This window comes from Macrotis lagotis, chromosome 5, assembly GCF_037893015.1.
Source record: "Macrotis lagotis isolate mMagLag1 chromosome 5, bilby.v1.9.chrom.fasta, whole genome shotgun sequence".
Classification (NCBI taxonomy): Eukaryota; Metazoa; Chordata; class Mammalia; order Peramelemorphia; family Peramelidae; genus Macrotis; species Macrotis lagotis.
In genome coordinates this window covers 74,678,349-74,697,591 of record NC_133662.1, presented here as the reverse complement: position 1 = coordinate 74,697,591, position 19,243 = coordinate 74,678,349, and the positions used below count along the sequence as shown (strand labels likewise).

General features: G+C 35.7%; 1 protein-coding gene and 1 long non-coding RNA gene across 7 annotated transcripts in view; one reads left to right on the top strand and one right to left on the bottom strand.

Moving 5' to 3' along the window:
• Positions 1-4,198, bottom strand: part of DOP1A (DOP1 leucine zipper like protein A) — a 107,586-nt gene extending 103,388 nt beyond the window's left edge. For all 6 annotated transcript variants that reach the window (XR_012468479.1, XM_074237392.1, XM_074237395.1 and 3 more), the window contains exon 1: positions 4,115-4,198. The gene's annotated coding sequence lies outside the window, so the exon portion shown is untranslated. The remainder of the gene's footprint in view (positions 1-4,114) is intronic.
• Positions 4,199-4,311: 113 nt separating this feature from the next.
• LOC141489761 (uncharacterized) lies at positions 4,312-11,822 on the top strand. The gene is made up of 2 exons (XR_012468978.1): positions 4,312-4,380; positions 11,668-11,822. It is a non-coding gene; the product is annotated as an uncharacterized LOC141489761 (long non-coding RNA).
• Positions 11,823-19,243: the final 7,421 nt, after the last annotated feature.

Here is a 19,243-nt window from a genome sequence, read left to right as displayed (position 1 = left end):
TCTTCTCAGTGTGTCCACGCCACTTCTGCTGTTTTACATACAATTAACACATTGAAGACCAACAGTATGTATTCTATTCTTCTATCAAATAAAGAGTCCAGGTCTTGTGAAACTATTCCAAGAAGTCTTCATTCACTCATTTCCAATTCTTGATTGCTTCAGACATCTGAAGTATTTAGGTTATATTTTTAGTTATGCAACAGACAGAAAAGATGATAGTTGGTCACAAAGAAGAAATCTGAAGAGATACCGCCTCTTGCAGAGGTGAAAGGACCACAAGTGTGGAACTTTTTAAATAAGCAAAAATTGATCTGTGATTTAAGAATGTTCTTTACCTTTTTATGGGCAGTACAAAAATAGGTCTGTAGTTTGCTGACCTCATAAGAGTCAGCACAGCATGATTTAATCAAGATCAGGTCACAATGATATAGTATAATGCTGGATTTAAAGCCAGAAAATATGATTTTAGATCCCAGCTCTGTCACTTGACTACGTTTTTCTTGCCTAATCGAGGATCTCTAAGGCTTCAATTTCCTTATCCACAAAGTACCTGTCAGACAAGATTATTACAAACTTATTCTAGTATTAAATCTATAATTCTAAGACAAATCTCATTTCCTTTTTTTGATGGTTCCAGGCAGATCAGGTTATATATCATTACTTTTCACAAAGCACTTTATAGTCATAGCCACATGGAAAAGTTAGAATGATGTGTAGTATAATTAAGATACTTTTAAGTAGTTGAAAAACTAGACTCAAAGAATAGTCATTAATGGGTTGAGTACACTTGGGAAGATTCACAACAGTTCAATATATATAAAAGCACAAATGGCATACTTGACATCTGCAGATGACCTAAAACTGAAAGGAACAGTTAATGCAAGATAATGGAGTGTGAATCAAAAAAGATTTTGACAGATATTATGATCTTAAGAAACTGGATCAAATCTGAGATGAAATTTAAAGACATCCTCAGGTTTAAAAAAAAAATTCAACCTAAAATAAGAATATGGGAAATGCTTAACTAAACAGTTTATTTTAAAAAGATTTTGCCTTTTAAAGTCCTTCACTAACTGGCCCCTTTCTAGCTTTCCAGGCTTACTCCCTCTTCTACTTACTCTCCAATACAGTGGCTTCTATGCTGTTTTTTGTAAAAGTCACTCCATCTCCCAACACTGCATTTTTGACTGGTTCTCTTCCATGCCTGCAATGTTTTCCTTCCTTGTCTCCACCTCCTGGCTTCAAGTCTGTTCATAATCAAAAGAAGTCTTTCCCCACCCTCCTTAAGCCTAGTGCCTCCCTCTCAGTTTATCAGCAACATATCCTTTATATATCTTGGTTTTACACAGTTCCTCGCATGCTGCCTTTCTCATTATATATACTTCCTTGAGGAGAGAACTTTTGCTATTCTTTGTATCATAGGGCTTATCACTTGACACATAGTAGGGGCACTAATACTTGGTGTGACTAGTGTAAAGTCCATATGAATCAACAAGTGAGATGGCAGCCAAAAAAGTTAAAGCAATCTTAGCGTCACTCCTTCTGACCAGTGTAGGAAATGACACCACATCTGACTTCTGAGTTCAGTTCTGGGAGGCATATTTTAAGGACATTTATAAGATAGAGACAGCCAAAAAAGGGCAACCAGATGGTGAAGTGTCTCTAGATTGTGCTGGTTTAAGTTACATGGGGTGTTTTAAAATTGGAGATGATTTAAAGGGGGCATGATAGCAATCTTCTAGTATTTGAAGGGCTGTGATAGAGGATTAGACAATATTCTGCTTAGACATGGAGCGAAGACCTAAGAATGATAGATAGAAGTGAGGGGAGGGGGAAACTAGGTGGTACAGTGGATAGGGCACCAGCCCGGGAGTCAGGAGGAACTGAGTTCAAATCTGGTCTCAGACACACAATAATCACCTAATTGCGTGACCTTGAGTAAGTTGTTTAACCCCATTGCCTTGCAAAAAACAAAAAGCAAAAAAAAAAAAAGTGAGGGGGGGGAAAGGCAAATTTACATTTGATATAAAGGGAAAAACTACCTATCCTTAGAGCTGTCTCATAGAGACAGTGACCTCACTCATTAGAGGTCTACTAGAAAAACACAAAGAGAATTTTTATTCAGACATAGCTTAGACTGGCTTTTTTTGGTCCCTTCCAACTATATTATTAAAAGTTTGATTTTTCTAATTCATATATATGTATACATTAAGTTGCAATTATTCTCTTCATACTTTATTATTCTCTTAATTTTAAAATTTAAAATTTCTCAAAAATGATTGTTTTGTCCCAACTCAAGCTCTTTTTAATATTCCCGCAAAAATAATGGATTCATAGACTCCATACTTCTATTCCTTAACATATTAAGCAAACCAAGCCACTGGCAGACTAAAATGATACTATAAAACCTAAAGATTGGATTTCTTTTCTTATTAAGAATGCAGTATCACTGATACAGAAGGACACTTAATGAATCAACTAGTTTAATCACCTAGAACAAGAAATATTCTGTTGAATTTATGGAAAAGGGAGAAATTTATGATCAAACAAGAAATAGAGAACATTATAAATTGCAAAATGGATGACTTTCACCAATAAAACCAATGCAGCCAGATTAGAAGGCAGGCAGAAAGTTGGGAAACAATTTACACAGCTAGTGTTTCTGATTAAGGACTCATTTTTAAAATATTTTGAGAACTGCATTGTGACATGATCAGCTAAGATAGACGCAGCTCCTCTCTGCAGATCAAAGATCAAGGAAAACTCTGAGAGACCCGCTATGGACAATGTCATCTACATCTAGGGGGGAAAACACTAAGGAATTTGAATGCAGAGCAAAGCATACTACTGGGTCTTTTCTAAAACTTCTTTTATGGTTGTTTTTTTTTCTTTCCCCTTAGTTCTAATTCCTCTTTCACAACATGACTAATATGTAACTATGCAAAACAAGAATGTATCTGTACAGCTTTCACCAAACTGTATGCTGCCATGGGGAAGGGAGAGTGGTAGAAAAATGTGGAATTCATAAACTTGCAAATAAACGTTGGAAAAACTATCATTGCACGAAATTTGAAAAAAATAAAATGTAAATTAAAACCTGAGTTGTGTTTTCATAGCTGGTCTATGCTAGTGTGGAACTGCTTATTATTTTCCCACAAGTCCTCAGAAATTCCAAATATAAAATTAAAATGCAATGTTCTCTTTAGTCTTTCTTTTCGGTCTAAACAGCCCAAACTGATGCATTACTTTAGATCTCATATGGTTTAGGAATGAGGAATTCCCCACAACTGAAACTTCCTTTAATCAGTGCCGGCAGAGGCAACCCAGTTACCTAGAGAACCCAGGCTTTGAGCTCTTGCAGTGTCTCAGAGCCTTTTTCTAAGGTTTTCAGCCTTTCAGTCCCCTAGGCCGAGTTGCCGTTTTTTTTTTTTTTTTTAATTCACTTCAGGTGCGAGGAAGCGTCCAGGTAACTTCATGAAGCCACACAAGATTAGGCAATCCGGAAGCCACCTGGAGTCCCAGTCCCACCGGTGCTACAATGAGTCACGTGAGCCCAGGCCCGTCCCTACCGCTCCGGGAGCCGGGTCTCCACCCCGGGGGGGCGCGGGGCGCCTCTCCAGACACGCAGGACCAGGGGGAAATCAGCAAGTGCGAGAAATCAGGGGCTGTGCCTGCGGGCACGGAGGGGCCCGGCGAGCGGCTCCCCGGCCCCCTTCCCGGGCCCATCGCGCCTCGGCCCTCCGCCGGGCCGCCCCGACAAACCCAAACACAACTTCACTCCCCACGTTGGGGGGCGGAAGCCGCAGAGGCGGGAACGACGTTGGGGCTCGGGGCGGGCCGCCTCGGCGGGCGTTTCCAGCTCGTTCCACTCCCGCACAGGTGCCGGCTGCACTGGGCGAGCCCGGCGGCCTCCCGATGGAGGCGGGCCCGGGCCACGGCAGGTGCCCGGCAGCCCGGCCTCGCCCCCCAGCCCCCACGCTGCCCGCGCCGAGCCCTCCCGGCCCGACCCTCCGGCCGCCGCGGCCCCGCGAGCGTGGAAGGGAAGGCTGGGCCCCGGCGCCTACGGGCGACCCCAGGAACGGCCCGAGGGGCGCGGCCCGACCGCTCCCCTTACCTGGCTGGGGCCCGGCCGCTCCGCGCCGCCTCCGAGCTCCTGGCAACTGGGGCAGCCGAGGGACCGCGACGGGGGCCACAAGCCCAGAGGCCCGGCTGACAGCTCCCGGCACGCACCGCGCCGGGCCCGCGCTGACGTCGGGGCGCTGACGTCGGACACGCCGGGCGTGACGTCCTCCGCCTCCCTTACCCGCGGGCCGCTGGCCACAGCGACCCCTGGCGACGGCGGGCAGAGAGGACAGCGAGACCACCTGGGGGAAGGCCGAGGTGAAGCGCAACTACCCACCTCGTACCAAAAAAACAATCCCACCCCTTAATTCGACAAGCTTCCTTGGTTTAATTATTTCGTATTTATCATTATAGATATATTCATATAATATATTATGTTATATCATATACTATAGATTATATCATATATCATATATTATGCATTTGCATATATAGTTTGTTTTGTATATTGTTTCTATTATATAGTAAATTATAGTATATATTATATCATATATTTATACATATCTTGTTTTGTATATGTTTATATTATATCATATATATTATATATAGCTTGTTTTGTATATATTTGCTTATATCATATAACATATATTTATATATAGCTTGTTTTGTATATATTCTTTTACATTATATCATATATTGTATATTTTTATATTATATTATATAATATGTTATATATTACATCATATATATTTATATATAGCTTGTTTTGTACATACTTCTTTATATTACATCACATATTATAATATATATATAGTTTTTATTATAGCATATATATTATATATTTATGTATATATAGTTTATATTATATCATATATATTACATATTTATATATAGTTTATATTATATTATATCATATATTTATATATAGTTAATATATCATATATAATATATTTATATATGTGTATATCTAGTTTATATTATATCACATATATTACATATATTTATATATGTATATAGTTTATATGATATGATATATATTATATATTACATCATATATTATATAGCTTGTTTCGCATATATATTCTTTTATATTATATCATATATATTTTATATGTAGCTTGTTTTGTATATATTTCTTTATATTATATCATATATTATATTATATATATTTATATATAGCTTGTTTTGTATATATTCTTTTATATTATCATATATATTATATTATACATATTATATCATATATTATATATATTTTATATATAGCTTGTTTTGTATATATTCTTTTATATCATATTATATATTATATGTCATATCATATATTATATATTTATACATATAGCTTGTTTTGTATATATTTCTCTATATTATATCATATATTACATTAGATATTACATCATATATATATTTATAGCTTGGTTGTATATATTTCTTTATATTATATCTTATGTTATATATTTATACATATATAGTTTATATTATATCATATTATATTATATAATATACATATTTTGTTTTGCATATATTTCTTTATATTATACCATATATTATATATATTTATATATGTATATGGTTTATATTATATAACATATTATATATATTTTATATATATAGCTTATTTGCATATATTTGATTATATTATATCATATATTATATTTATATATGTGTGTAGATAGATACATAGATACATAGCTTGTTTTGTATATATTTGTTTGTGAGTTGTCTCTCCTGTTCCATTGTAAGCTTCTTGCTGGCAGGGACAGGGTTTTTTTGCCTTTTTCTTTCACCCTCACTTCCCTCTACTGATTCTTTCAGGTTCATACTCTTTCTTTACCTGTCTCCTCTCCCTCAGGGTTTAGGCATTTTATGTTAATTGAAAGACTGACTGAAATTAATTAGATTCAATAAATTTCAATTTGATAAACATTTATTATGCTCCAAATATTGTGAAGAAATGAAATGAAGAAAATAACTTCAGAATCTGCTTAGAATTCCTAAATTTGATCCATTTTAATGACAAACATTCAAATTTATTAGTGCTCATACTATTGTTTTATATTATTTGACAATTGACATTGTCACTCAGGTCTGATTATTTTGTAAATACAAATTAAAATAGAGAACAACATGAAACAAATTTATGCAAAGCAAATTATATTCAGGATAACAGAAAATGATTTAAAGAGGGAAGGAGATTGGGGAAAGTTCCCTGTAGGAAGGGATTTTAGTTAGGATTTAAGGGGAGCCAGGAAAGCCAAGAAGCAGAGAGGAGGATGGTATGAGTGATGATGATGATGATGATGATGATGATGATGATGATGATGATGATGATGATGATGATGATGATGATTAGCTTGGGGGACAACCTGAGTTAAAAGAGTGTTTTGTTCCTGGACTAGCCAGAAGACCAGTGTCTCTGGATCTAAGAGTATGTATTGAAAAGTAAGGTTTAGATTATGACCTCTTTCAGGGCAGGGATTTATGATTCCCACACAGAGATCAAGTATTTATTTTTCTTCACTGTGTAATCATTGTCCAGGTTTGTTTATTTTTTTGCTTGTTTTTGTGCTTAAAGATTTTATTTATTTTGACTTTTACAATTTTTCCCCTAATCTTACTTCCCTCCCCCCCAACCTCCCATAAAAGGCAGTCAGTTAGTCTTTACATTGTTTCCATGGTATACATTGATCCAAACTGAATGTGATGAAAGAGAAATCATGTCCTTAAGGAAGAAACATAAAGTATAAGAGATAGCAAGATCAGACAATAAAATATCAGGTTTTGTTTTTTCTAAATTAAAGTTAATAGTCCTTGGTCTTTGTTCAAACTCCACAGTTCTTCCTCTGGATACAGATGGTATTCTCCATTGCAGACAGCCCCAAAATGTCCCTGATTGTTGCACTGATGGAATGAGCGAGTCCATCAAGGTTGATCATTGCCCCCATGTTGCTGTTAGGGTGTACAGTATTTTTCTGGTTCTGTTTATCTCAACATCAGTTCATGCAAATCCTTTCAAGCTTCCCTGAATTTCTATCCCTCCTAGTTTCTAATAGAACAATAGTGTTCCATGACATACACATACCACAGTTTGCTAAGCCATTCCCTAATTGATGGACATACACTCAATTTTTCAATTCTTTGCCACCACAAACAGGGATGCTATGAATATTTTTTTACTTTTTTTTTTTTTTAGGTTTTTGCAAGGCAAATGGGGTTAAGTGGCTCGCCCAAGGCCACACAGCTAGGTAATTATTAAGTGTCTGAGATCGGATCTGAAGCCAGGTACTCCTGACTCCAGGGCTGGTGCTTTATCCACTATGCCACCTAGCCACTCCTGCTATGAATATTTTTGTACAAGTGATGTTTTTACCCTTTTTCATCATCTTTTCAGGGTATAGACCCAGTAGTGGTATTGCTGGAACAAAGGGTATGCACATTTTTGTTGCCTTTGGGTGTAGTTCCAAATTTCTCTCCAGAAAGGTTGGATGAGTTCACAGCTCCACCAACAGTATAATAGTATCCTAGATTTCCCACAACCCTTCTAACAATGATCATTATCCTTTCTGGTCATATTGACCAGTCTGCCAGGTGTGATGTGATACTTCAGAGAAGCTTTAATTTGCATTTATCAGGGTGGCTTAGGTGGCGCAATGGATAAAGCACCGACCCTGGAGTCAGGAGTACCTGGCTTCAGATCCGATCTCAGACACTTAATAATTACCTAGCTGTGTGGCCTTGGGCGAGCCACTTAACCCCATTTGCCTTACAAAAACCTAAAAAAAATTGCATTTCTCTAATAAGTAATGAAGAAATAAAGTATTTTCCAAATATTCCTTTTACAATATATGTCTCTAATTTGTTGAATTTGCCAAGAGATAGCCTTTGTGTGAGACTTCTGATATAAAATATTGATCAGGCGAATTCATGAATCAACTTGATGCCCTTAAAAGTATATCTTTAATTTAAACTTTGGAAACCTATTCTATTGAATAGATAAGAAGAAATCTTTTGACTTCTTTCTCCATAAAGGTATCCAAGGGCATCCTTTACCAGGAGATTTCAAAAGTGCCAAGCAGAGATCTTTAAGAAAAACTTATCTAATGCTAAAGTCATTCAGTGAAGATTCAGATCATAGTTAAGATCTGCTAATAGTTACCAAAGGAAAGATAAGCTTAGGGCCAAGACTCTGCTGGGAAAGACAGCTAACAAAAAACAAAAAACAAGACAAAAAAAAAAAACAAAGCTCAAAAGTAAGTGTCTATGGTAGAATGTGCATGGTCTTTAAGAAAATGTTTTTGGCCAAAGGTTGCCTTGAAATGAAAAAATGACTTCTGAATCTGCTACAGTTCCTAAACTTAACACATTTTAATGACATTCAATTTTTTTAGTACTCATACTATTTAGTAGTCACATTATTTGACAGACACAATTGACTTCACTTAGGCCTCTGAATATTTTGTAAATCTCCCAAACTCTCCCCTCTCCAGATTTCCAAAGCTTTTCTTTTAACAGCCTTTTGCTAGTTTTATAAAACAAATTATCTGATCAAACAATGAGATGTCTAATCCCTCAGCAGCAACCTATTTGTTCTCTTTGTCTTGTTACTCTATAGAAACCCTATTCCCAAGTCTCCTCCTTGGTTACTCCAGGGTTTGCTTTGTGTACCATGAGTTTTAACTTCTGCTCCAATTAAAGACCTCCCATTTTATTGAATTAACCATTTCCATTAAAATTTCAGATTCACACAGTCTATGCTTTCTTCTCTTTTTGGATATTATTTATAATTTTAAAAGTAACAGCCATTTGTGTTTAAATTTAGTATTAATAGCTCCTCTAAAGTAGACTCAATTATACAAGAGGAGGTGGGAGGTGGGTATGCAGACCAACAATTGGTTTTAGGGCCTTCTTTCATTACAATTTACTTTCCCCTTTTTTTTAATAATCCCTCCCCTTTTAAAAGTAAACATGCAATTTCATTTCCTTACTGTATTATAAGTAGTGAGACATTTGGCCAGGCAGAATTCATTTACATTTTGGAGGGTAGTAATATTTATATTAAGTGTTTACCTACCTTGTCTGGAGTCATTTCTCCTTAACAGTATAAACCACATTTAAGTAAAGGTTTCAACCTAGAAAGAAAGAAAGATCACTTTTCATAGTAAAATGGGAAGTGATTCTAAATGAGCTGCCAGTAAGAATAGATACCATTTATCTAGAGTTTTAAAATTTGCAAAATACTTTAGCTCCATTTTATTTTTTTTCCTGTGAAACAATCCTGATGAACCTCAGTGAAGTACCTTACTCTCTGGAAAGGACTCTGTAAATCACTACCCCCAAGGCAGAGGACAAGTCCCTATCAACAAGACAATAAATTCTTGCCCTAGCCTTAAAGAACTATCTTTGAGCTATTGCCCCTCATCTACATGTCCCTAATTACTTCATCTTTGTTCTCTGAGCTACTATCTCCCCCCCCATCTATATGTCCCTAATTGCCTCATCCCTACCCTTTAAAAGCTCACCCCTCTCCTTAGTTTTCCTTTGGGGGATCAGCCAACTCTTAGGATATTTAATCTCCCAAATAAATTTTTTCACTTGAATTGGAGTCTGAATTCTTTTGAGAAACAACCCACATCCCACACCTTAACAGTTTTCATCAACTTCAACATTTTTTGGTGGCCCTGTATGAAGATGTCTCTAACTCCAACACCATTTTCTTTATTGAGCTGGCACCTCAGGAGCCAACTGGATAGACTGATGGAAGTTAAGGGCTCCCTGTACCCTACCAAGGGGTTTCTATACCCCACTAGTACTTGCTGAGTACAAGATGCCCCACTTGAGTACCCTGGGAATTCCATAGACAGGACTAATAATTAGGAAATAAAATTAGTAGTTTTGGCACAATTAATAGTTTTGGGCTTATGGCACAATGGTACAATGGTACAATCTCTTTTTAAAACCATGGGGGTTCTCCATTTTGCCATCTCTTGCAAAATTGGGTCACATTTGGCCCCCAAGACCTTCATGCAGATATATAGATAGATATAGATAGATAGATAGATAGATAGATATAGATAGATAGATATAGATAGAAATATATAAATAGATAGAACTATATAGATAGATAGATATATCTAGATATAGAGTTTTGTAAGTTGTTAAATATTTCTATAAGGGTTAAAAGCATTTTTAAAGGATTTTTGATTCTTCTATCAAGAAACACCTGAATTATGACAAATCAAGAACAAATTATTAAAGACCTATGAGTCAGTTGGTAAACTATGAATTTTGTGTGATACCATTTGGAAAAATAGATCCAGGTGTAATTAAAGTTATTCTGGTATCATTTAAAGTAAAAATTATTATTATGATTATCATATAATTATTATTCTAAGTTACCCCAGTTATGACTGCATAAGGAGAATGTCTTATATTAATTTGATAATTTATTTTCCTGGATTCTTTTGGATTCAATTGTTAAAAGACTGGTATAAAAATAATAATCAATGGCAAATTAGCATCTGAGTTAGGATATCATTATTTTTAAGATTTTGATGTCTATCCCCATGCTAGAAAGACTAAAAGTCAGTTAAAAGCCAGAAATTGCAAAGGAAAAAAAGTTTTCTTTTTAGAAATCAATAAATTCTAAAAGCAATGTTTTAACAAAATTATGGTCCAGCACACTTTGATCTAGCATAATGATAATAGGTGTGAATTTAAACTGTTTGTAAAAGTTTATATGTATTTCCTAGTATTATGCAGTTTGAAATTTCCAGGAAGATTTCCAGGAATTGGTAGCTTAAATACTTAGGTCCAACTCTTAATATGGAAAGTCTCAAACACAAGTAGAGGAGGCAGGGGATTGAGAATTGATCCTGCTCTTTAAGAAAGTAGAGGAAAAGTTTATTCAAAGCTAGGAATTGTCACCAAATGTCTTAAGAAATAGAAATACTTGTATTTTTTTTAGGTTTTTTTTTTGTAAGGCAAATGGGGTTAAGTGGCTTGCCCAAGGCCACACAGCTAGGTAATTATTAAGTGTCTGAGACCAGATTTGAACCCAGGTACTCCTGACTCCAAGGCCGGTGCTTTATCTACTATGCCACCTAGCCGCCCCTGAAATACTTGTATTTACGAATAATAATTTTTTTGAAGTGCTAAAAGTACTTACCGGGTCTTGGAATTTAAAATGTTACCATTAGTAATTATAAATGTGAGTTTGATTTTAAATTTATTAGTCATTTGACCACAAACAAGTAACCTTATGTCTGTTTATCTTAATTTTACTGTTTGGTAAGAGGACAATAAACAATAGTACCCACCTCCCAGGGTTGTTGTGAAGATCATATGACTGAAAAATTCTTGGCCTTAGGCAAATGTTATGCAAATGTTAACTTTTTATTATTATCTCTTTAATTTGATCTTATTGCTTCATAATTTTATATAGTTTTTATTAGTAAAATTTCCAGATGAGGTAATCTGGATCTGTTTTTGTAGAAGCCTCTAAATTTTCATCTGTAAGCTAATTTATTGCAATAATAATTTGATATTGATAACAATCATGTTCAACTATTGTAATTAATGAGAGTCTTGGGACCTAAATATTTTTTTCAGTGTTTTATTCTTGGAATTGCTATGTTCATGGACCACCCTTAAATGAATGTTTTCAGAGGAAAATCAGCAGTCAGCAGCTCAGAAACAGCATCTGAAGTCTAAGGCTAATGAATATCTATCTGCCCCTGGGAATAAAATAAGGTTACCTTGGAAAATGTTGGACATTGCCTACAAGAAGTCTGTCTACCTGGTTCCATTGCTAATAAGCTACTTGTGATGGTATAGGCTGTGAGGACAGGTTTTGATGTAGTTATAACTATGTCATTGTTTATAGCTATCATAGCAAAATGTTATCAGGATAGAAAAAAGTAGGAGCTTTCGATTGTAATACTGGATCTATCCAAATTACTGTAATAAGCTGTTAAGTGGGAAAGATCTTGCTGTTTTCATTGAATTTGTTGTCATTCCATGCTCTAAACAAAGAGTTAAATTAATGCTTGAATACATTGCATATATATGATTCAATTCCTGAAGAATCTTGTTATAAGGTTAAATTTAAGAATTTTTTTCACTGTTCTGTTTTTGTCCTAAGAAATAAGATTTCACCATAGAAATCTTATTGTTAGTGAAGAGTATCAATTCATGATTTATTTTGTGTCACACCAATTTGAAAAACTGATTTTGATCATTTAATCTATAATTAGAACATGTGTATGTATATATATATATATATATATCTATATACAAAAATGCTTAAGTGTCACCAAATTTTAGAGAGCAATTGTCTATTTGAGCATAGTTAATAGTCAATGTTCTATAAAATAACTAAATGCCATTTGGAATTGTATTTATAGACTCCAAGTCTCTATTGTTAGCTATTAAGCATCTTTTTTTTTTTTTTTTTAGATTTTTTCAAGGCAATGGGGTTAAAGTGGCTTGCCCAAGGCCACACGGCTAGGTAATTATAAAGTGTCTGAGACCGGATTTGAACCCAGGTACTCCTGACTCCAAGGCCAGTGCTCTATTCACTGCGCCACCTAGCCACCCCTATTATGCATCTTAAAGCAAAATTATTTGTATCATATTGACAAGATAAGTTGTGATTTTTCTGTGGATCTCTTGCTGTTTCCAGTTTGAGATTCTAGACACCATATAGGATATTTGAACCTTGTAAACTGATTTCGTCTGAAGCTCTAATTATAGAAACATACTATTGAAAGACCTTATGTGACTGTTAACTGATTCTATTTTGAATCTGCCTTCAAGCTAGGTGGTGCAGTGAAAAGAGCACTGGCTCTGGAGTCAGGAGGATCTGAGTTCAATTTCAACCTCAGCTACTTAGCTGTGTGACTTTGGTCAAGTCTTTTAACCCCCATTGCTTTGCAGACAAACAAACAAAATGTCTCTCTAGGTCTGTAGGTCTGATCATCAGGAAATATTAGTGGGTCAATGAACTATGATGACTGCAATCTTTTTTGTTTTTAGGTTGTTTTTTTTTTTTTTTTTTTTTTTTTTGCAAAGCAAATGGGGTTCAGTGGCTTGCCCAAGGCCACACAGCTAGGTAATTATTGAGTGTCTGAGGCTGGATTTGAACTCAGGTACACCTGACTCCAGGGCCGGTGCTCTATCTACCGTGTCACCTAGCCGCCTAATGACTGCAATCTTATGAGGTTTTTACATGTATAAACTGCTGAAGGAAAGGCTCATAGGAAAGACTGGGAGGACTATTTGCACTGCTGAGACTTAATTTCCCCAATATGTAATATCCAGTGTCCCACCTGCCTGACTTTTAGGCCTGTCTAAATTCAATTGACCATCTGCATGACCTTTTCCTGGAACTGATATCTGAAAAAATAAGGGAATAACATTTCCCCTTATGTCCCTATTCTTTTATGACAAGTTTCTATAATCGTGGCTGATAATCAGTATAAAAACAATATTAAAACTTTGTCTTATAGGCTAATACTGAAGCACATTTGAATTATTATAGTAAGATGCAGTTGTAAAATTAGAACCATTTGGCTCACAGCATTCAAGTTTTAGCATCCATTACTAGATACTCCCATGTCAACCAAGATCCTTTAATTTCTCACAATGCTACAGGGATATTTAGGTAAATGATGGGGCAACTGGATGGGTAGAGCACTGGCTCTCAAGTCAGGAGGATCTGAGTTCAAATGTGATCTCAGACACTTACTTGGGCAAGTCACTGATTGCCTTGCATCCGGGGCCACATCTCCAGTTGTCCTGATTCCTATGTGTCCACTGGATCTAGATGGCTCTGGAAGAGAAAGTGAGGCTGACGAATTAGTACAGCACCCCCTCACTCAAAATCCAATTCATGTGTATGGCATGGCATAGCCTCCCTGATGTTGGAGTCTCCTTTAAAAATGGAGGACAAGGGGTGGCTAGGTGGCACAGTGAATAGAGCACCGGCCTTGGAGTCAGGAGTACCTGGGTTCAAATCCGACCTTAGACACTCAATAATTACCTAGCCGTGTGGCTTTAGGAAAGCCACTTAACCCCATTGCCTTGAAAAATCTAAAAAAAAAATGAAGGAATATTGTTATTATTATTGTTGTTGTAAATGATAAAGATTTGTAACATCAGGATATGATTCTTTAACATAACAGTCTTGATTCTGCTTAAATAAAGAAATAGAAGCAAAGTTAATTTAATCAGAAGAAGGATGGCCTGGAGTTTATCTTGAAAAAGTCTCAAAGAGAGATCAATTTTTGGCTAGGGTTTTTGTTCATTTTAAACATGACTCTTTTGGGCTGTCTGCAAAGGAGAGTGTCATCTGTATCCAGATAGAGAGCCGTGGAGTTTGAACAAAGTTCAAGGACTATTCCCTTTAATTTAGGGGAAAAAACCAGATATCTTATTGTCTGATATTGTTACCTCTTCCTTAAGGATATGATTTCTCTCTTATCACAATCAATTTGGATCAATGTACAACATGGAAACAAAGTAAAGACTGACCGATTGCTTTCCATAGGGGGTCGGGGGAGGGAAGTAAGATTGGGGGAAAAATTGTAAAACTCAAATAATATCTTTAATAAAAAAATAAAAAATAAACATGAGTAATGGTTGAAAATGTTTTATTATTAATAACTTACTTGATATATAGCATTTATTATAACTGAAGTAAATCTGGTAAGTTTTAATGAATTCTTAGTGGATTCTCACCCTCCAAATGAGAAAGAAATCTCATTTTCCAAATGCCAAGCATAAAAATGCCAAATGTCAAATGCCAAGCTGAGTTTATCTGAGTTTTCTACATATCAGCATGACACTTGGCCAACCAAAATTGTAAATTCCCTAATCTAAAAGGTTGAAAGTTTCATTTTCTCCTAATAGAAATGTCAAGTTTGACCTGATTTTTTTGCAAGGAAAAATTTGTGTTATGATGTTCTTTTAGCAGAGAAAACCTCTTTAAATGACTTGAGCTGTGGCCCTGCTCTGAGAAGCATACCTGCAAACAATTCTACATAGGATATTTACAGAGGAATAGGTCAGAATTTACTTCATTGCCACCATTCTTCCTTTATACCCCTTAAGATCCATTTAACAAAGGGCTTGCCCCCTTTGATTCTGTCATCCATCTTTTCTCTTTCTTTCTTTTGTTATTTAACCACTGAATCTTGAATCTACTCACTATGATTGTTTATTGTATGCTGAAGTCTATTAAAATACAGATGATAACCCAGGATGATTACACCAGATTTCCCTGCATCCCCTGAATTTCCCATGTTCTATTTAAATCATTTCCCTCTCTGAGGAAAGAACCCAGTGAGGCAGGGAAATCTCTACAACCTTTGTCAGCCTAAAGCAATTACAGAAGAAGAGACCTTTATCCTTGTTCCTATTCCTTGAGGCGGGAGATGATGGGGTCATAGAACCTCAGGGAAGTACCCTATCCTCTGGCAAGAACTCAATAAATATCTCTCCCTGCCAGGTAAAAGACAAGCCTCTATCAATAAGACAATAAATTCCTGTTCTAGCCTGAAAGGATTAAATCTTTGAGCCAGTGCCCCTTCTTTATGTGTACTTATCTCACCTTTGCTATCTGAGCTACTGTCTCACCCATCTGTGTGTCCCTGATTACTTCATCTCTACTTTTAAAATCTCACTCTCTCCTCAGTTGAGTTTTTATCTCCCTTTGGGAGACCAACCCACTCTTGGGGAGTATGATCCCTCAAATAAATGCCTTCACTTGAACTGGAGAAAGTCTGAGTCTGAATTCTTTTTTTTTTTTTAGATTTTTTTCAAGGCAATGGGGTTAAGTGGCTTGCCCAAGGCCACACGGCTAGGTAATTATTAAGTGTCTGAGGTAGGATTTGAACCCAGGTACTCCTGACTCCAAGCCCGGTGCTCTATTCACTGGGCCACCTAGCCGCCCGAGTCTGAATTCTTTTGAGAGATGACCTATGTCCTGAATCTCAACATTTTTCATTAACCTTGATGCTGGGAGGCAGGAATTATTATTATTATCCTTATTTTACAGAGGAAATAGAGACACAGTAGTTAAGACTTGCTAAGAGCCACACAGCAAGTGTCTTGAGGCAGAATTTCAACTCAGTCTTCTTGTCCTTTGCTAAATAGTTTCCAAAGACACCTTACTTTGGATGAAAGTAAAGAAAAGTAATATAAACAATAAACAATATAAATTAGGAATCACAAATCTTGTTCTGTTTTCATTCTATTGTACCTACTAGGGTAGAAAAGTAAGAAAGTTGATTTGAAACCAGGTGACTGGTTTCAGGCTCTGTTAATTATAATTTTTGTCATCTTAAATCTTGATTTCTTTGGACCTTGGTTTCCTCTTCTGAAATATAATGAAGGTTGATTAGATGACCTTTAAGGTACCTTCCAGCTCTAAGTCTATAAACTTATCACTTAAACTTCCTTTTCTCTTTTTTAAAGAAAGTGCTTATTCAATGTCCATCACTGATTATCATTGAATGTGAAGTATAAATAGAAATTTATTTAAATTCATGAACAATTTTTGGAATTATATTTCATATTTCAATGAACATCCATACTTTATATAACTTTATTTGTGTTTACCCTACATTCTTCAGTGTCTTCATTTGTAAGCAAAGATTCCAACTCATTGAGAGCAGATTGTTAAATTTTTCATTATGATAACTAACTTGGAAAATCAGTAAACAATACAAATCAGGGTTTGATTTATTATTTTGTTACTATGTTATCACTTTACAATGTGATAGAGAAACTATTAAAAATGAAAATTAAACTTAAACTTTTTAGAAAGCTGTTAAACTTCCAGCAAACCCCAACTTCATCTCCAGTCTCTAGTTTTTATCTTAATCTAGACTTCTGAGGGATCTGAAGGGTAAGTGGGCTGGAACTGGCCTTCATATTGCTTGAGGATAATCACAGAATGGATTTTTTGATTACTGTCCACCAAAGGAATTCTCTCATGTATTATGTCCATCAAGGGTAGAAGGATCTTTACTCAGGACCTTGGGGGTTTATCAGTTATACTAAAAGACCTTCAAAAAGCATGGGAGCAGGTCTTGTCATGATGGGACCCAGGAAGACTGGAAGGCTAGCTTTCTTTAAGACAAGGTTTCTTTTTAAATTGAGTAGGTTTAAAAAAAATTGAGGTTTACTTAAATTTGAGTTTCACTTTTTATAATTGCAAATAGGTTCTGATTACCAGGAGGCTCTCTGTGTGTAAGGTGGCATATATATGTTTAACTTATTTTTCTTTACCTCTAAAAACAGAAGTGGTTAAAAAGCCACCTTTCACATAGGAGTCCCTTATTAGGACAAACTCTGGAGGTTAACACAATTTAATATTTTTAAGTCTTAAACTCAGTGAGGACCTTTCCTAATTTTGGAAGAACTCTTCACAGTTGACACTTATTGTTTATTGTTTTCTCTTGAAGCCTTGGGTTTTGGTATTTTGTACTTTATTTGTCTTAACAACTCTTTAAAAGACAAATAATAAAATGTGAAGTTCTTACCATATTTATAATCTTACAACTCTATGAGTCTGCCCAATTAGTAAAGATTTAAATTAAACATGATGCTAACATTCAGAGTTTGTCCTATTAAGGGACAAATGCTAGCCTCTAGAGTTTAGATTTAAGAAAGAACAAACAGAATCAAGTTAACACATATATTTATTAAAATTTCTCTAAACTTGCTGATTATGCAGGTCTACATTGGTGACCCTGGTGGAAAATTGGACCCCAAAATGGAATTTTGGAGAGAAACTCTTATACAATTTCACTATCAGAAGGAAGATATGAAAACTATATCTGGTTTGTCTATCAAGGGCTCAGCACTTAACTCTGGGATAGAGGAAGCTCAATATTAGACATTCCATTAACAGAAGTACCTCATCAGTTATGCTAAAAACATTCACAGATCATGGGTACCTTCCCCCTCCAGAATGTCAGCGACAAACAGTGACCATTGATACAATAGGGAGATTCATAATTGTTAGGAAAAAAGCAGTCAAAATTTATATTTCTTGGTGATAACAACAAATCCAATGTATACCAAAAATAACTGTTGATACCACTGGGTCTAAAATGAAATGGGTAGTGATCTTGATATGTGATATGCATTTATTCAGCATCTACGCAGTGCCAGACTCCCAGGGGTAAGTGCTTGAGATACAAATACAAATGAAAGAAAAACAATTTGTGCCCTCAAGGACATTGCAATCTAATGGGGGCTAGGGTAGATGGTGGATGGGAAGATGGTCCACAAAAGGAAGCTGAAAAGCTAGGAGTGGGATGGGGGTAGGGGAGTTACCTTTGGTAGCATTATGGAGAGTTCCAGAGAAGTCCAAAATCAGAATAGCTACTGGGTATGGGGGGAATACTTAGATGGTCTTTAAATAGTGTCCCTCTCAATGGAAACATTTGGATAGAGGTTAGATGACCATCTGTCATGGATTTTGATTATATTAAGAGTACAAAAGGCACCATTAAGGGAACAATTGATTGTCAGAACTATAAGAGATGATAGGTGACATTTTATAGTTCTTTTCAAAGCAGATTAAGCATATTATCTTCCATTTTCCAGATGAGGAAATGGAGATTTACAGAAGTTATATGAATATGAGTAAGTTGGAGGTAGTATTTAAAGGATATTCCTGATTCCTAGTCAAATTCTCATTCCACTGTATTACTATACTTCTCTTTGATCTTAGAGATTATCTAATCCAGTTCATTTTAAAATTGAAGAAATTTAACCCTTAGAAGGTTTAACTGTTTCCTAATCAATGGTCATTGTTTCCAAGTCTGTGCTATCAAAAAAAATGTTGCTGTAAATATTTTGGTATATATGGCAATTTTCTTCACTATTAATAACCTCACTGGGGTGTAAGTCTAGTATTGGAACAATCTAGGGCAAGGGTATGAACTTTTTGTCACTTTATTTGCATAATTCCAAATTGCTTTGCAAAATTGTAATGCCTCCAGCACTGATTATTCCTTTTATTTGTCATCTTTGCCAAATTTCAGGGTATAATTAGAAACCTCAGTTATTTTGATTTGTATTTGTCATTTTTGTTTGTGATTTGGAACACTTTAATACACTTGTTAATGGTATGCAATTTTTTTGATAATTGTACATATTCCTTTATCATTTG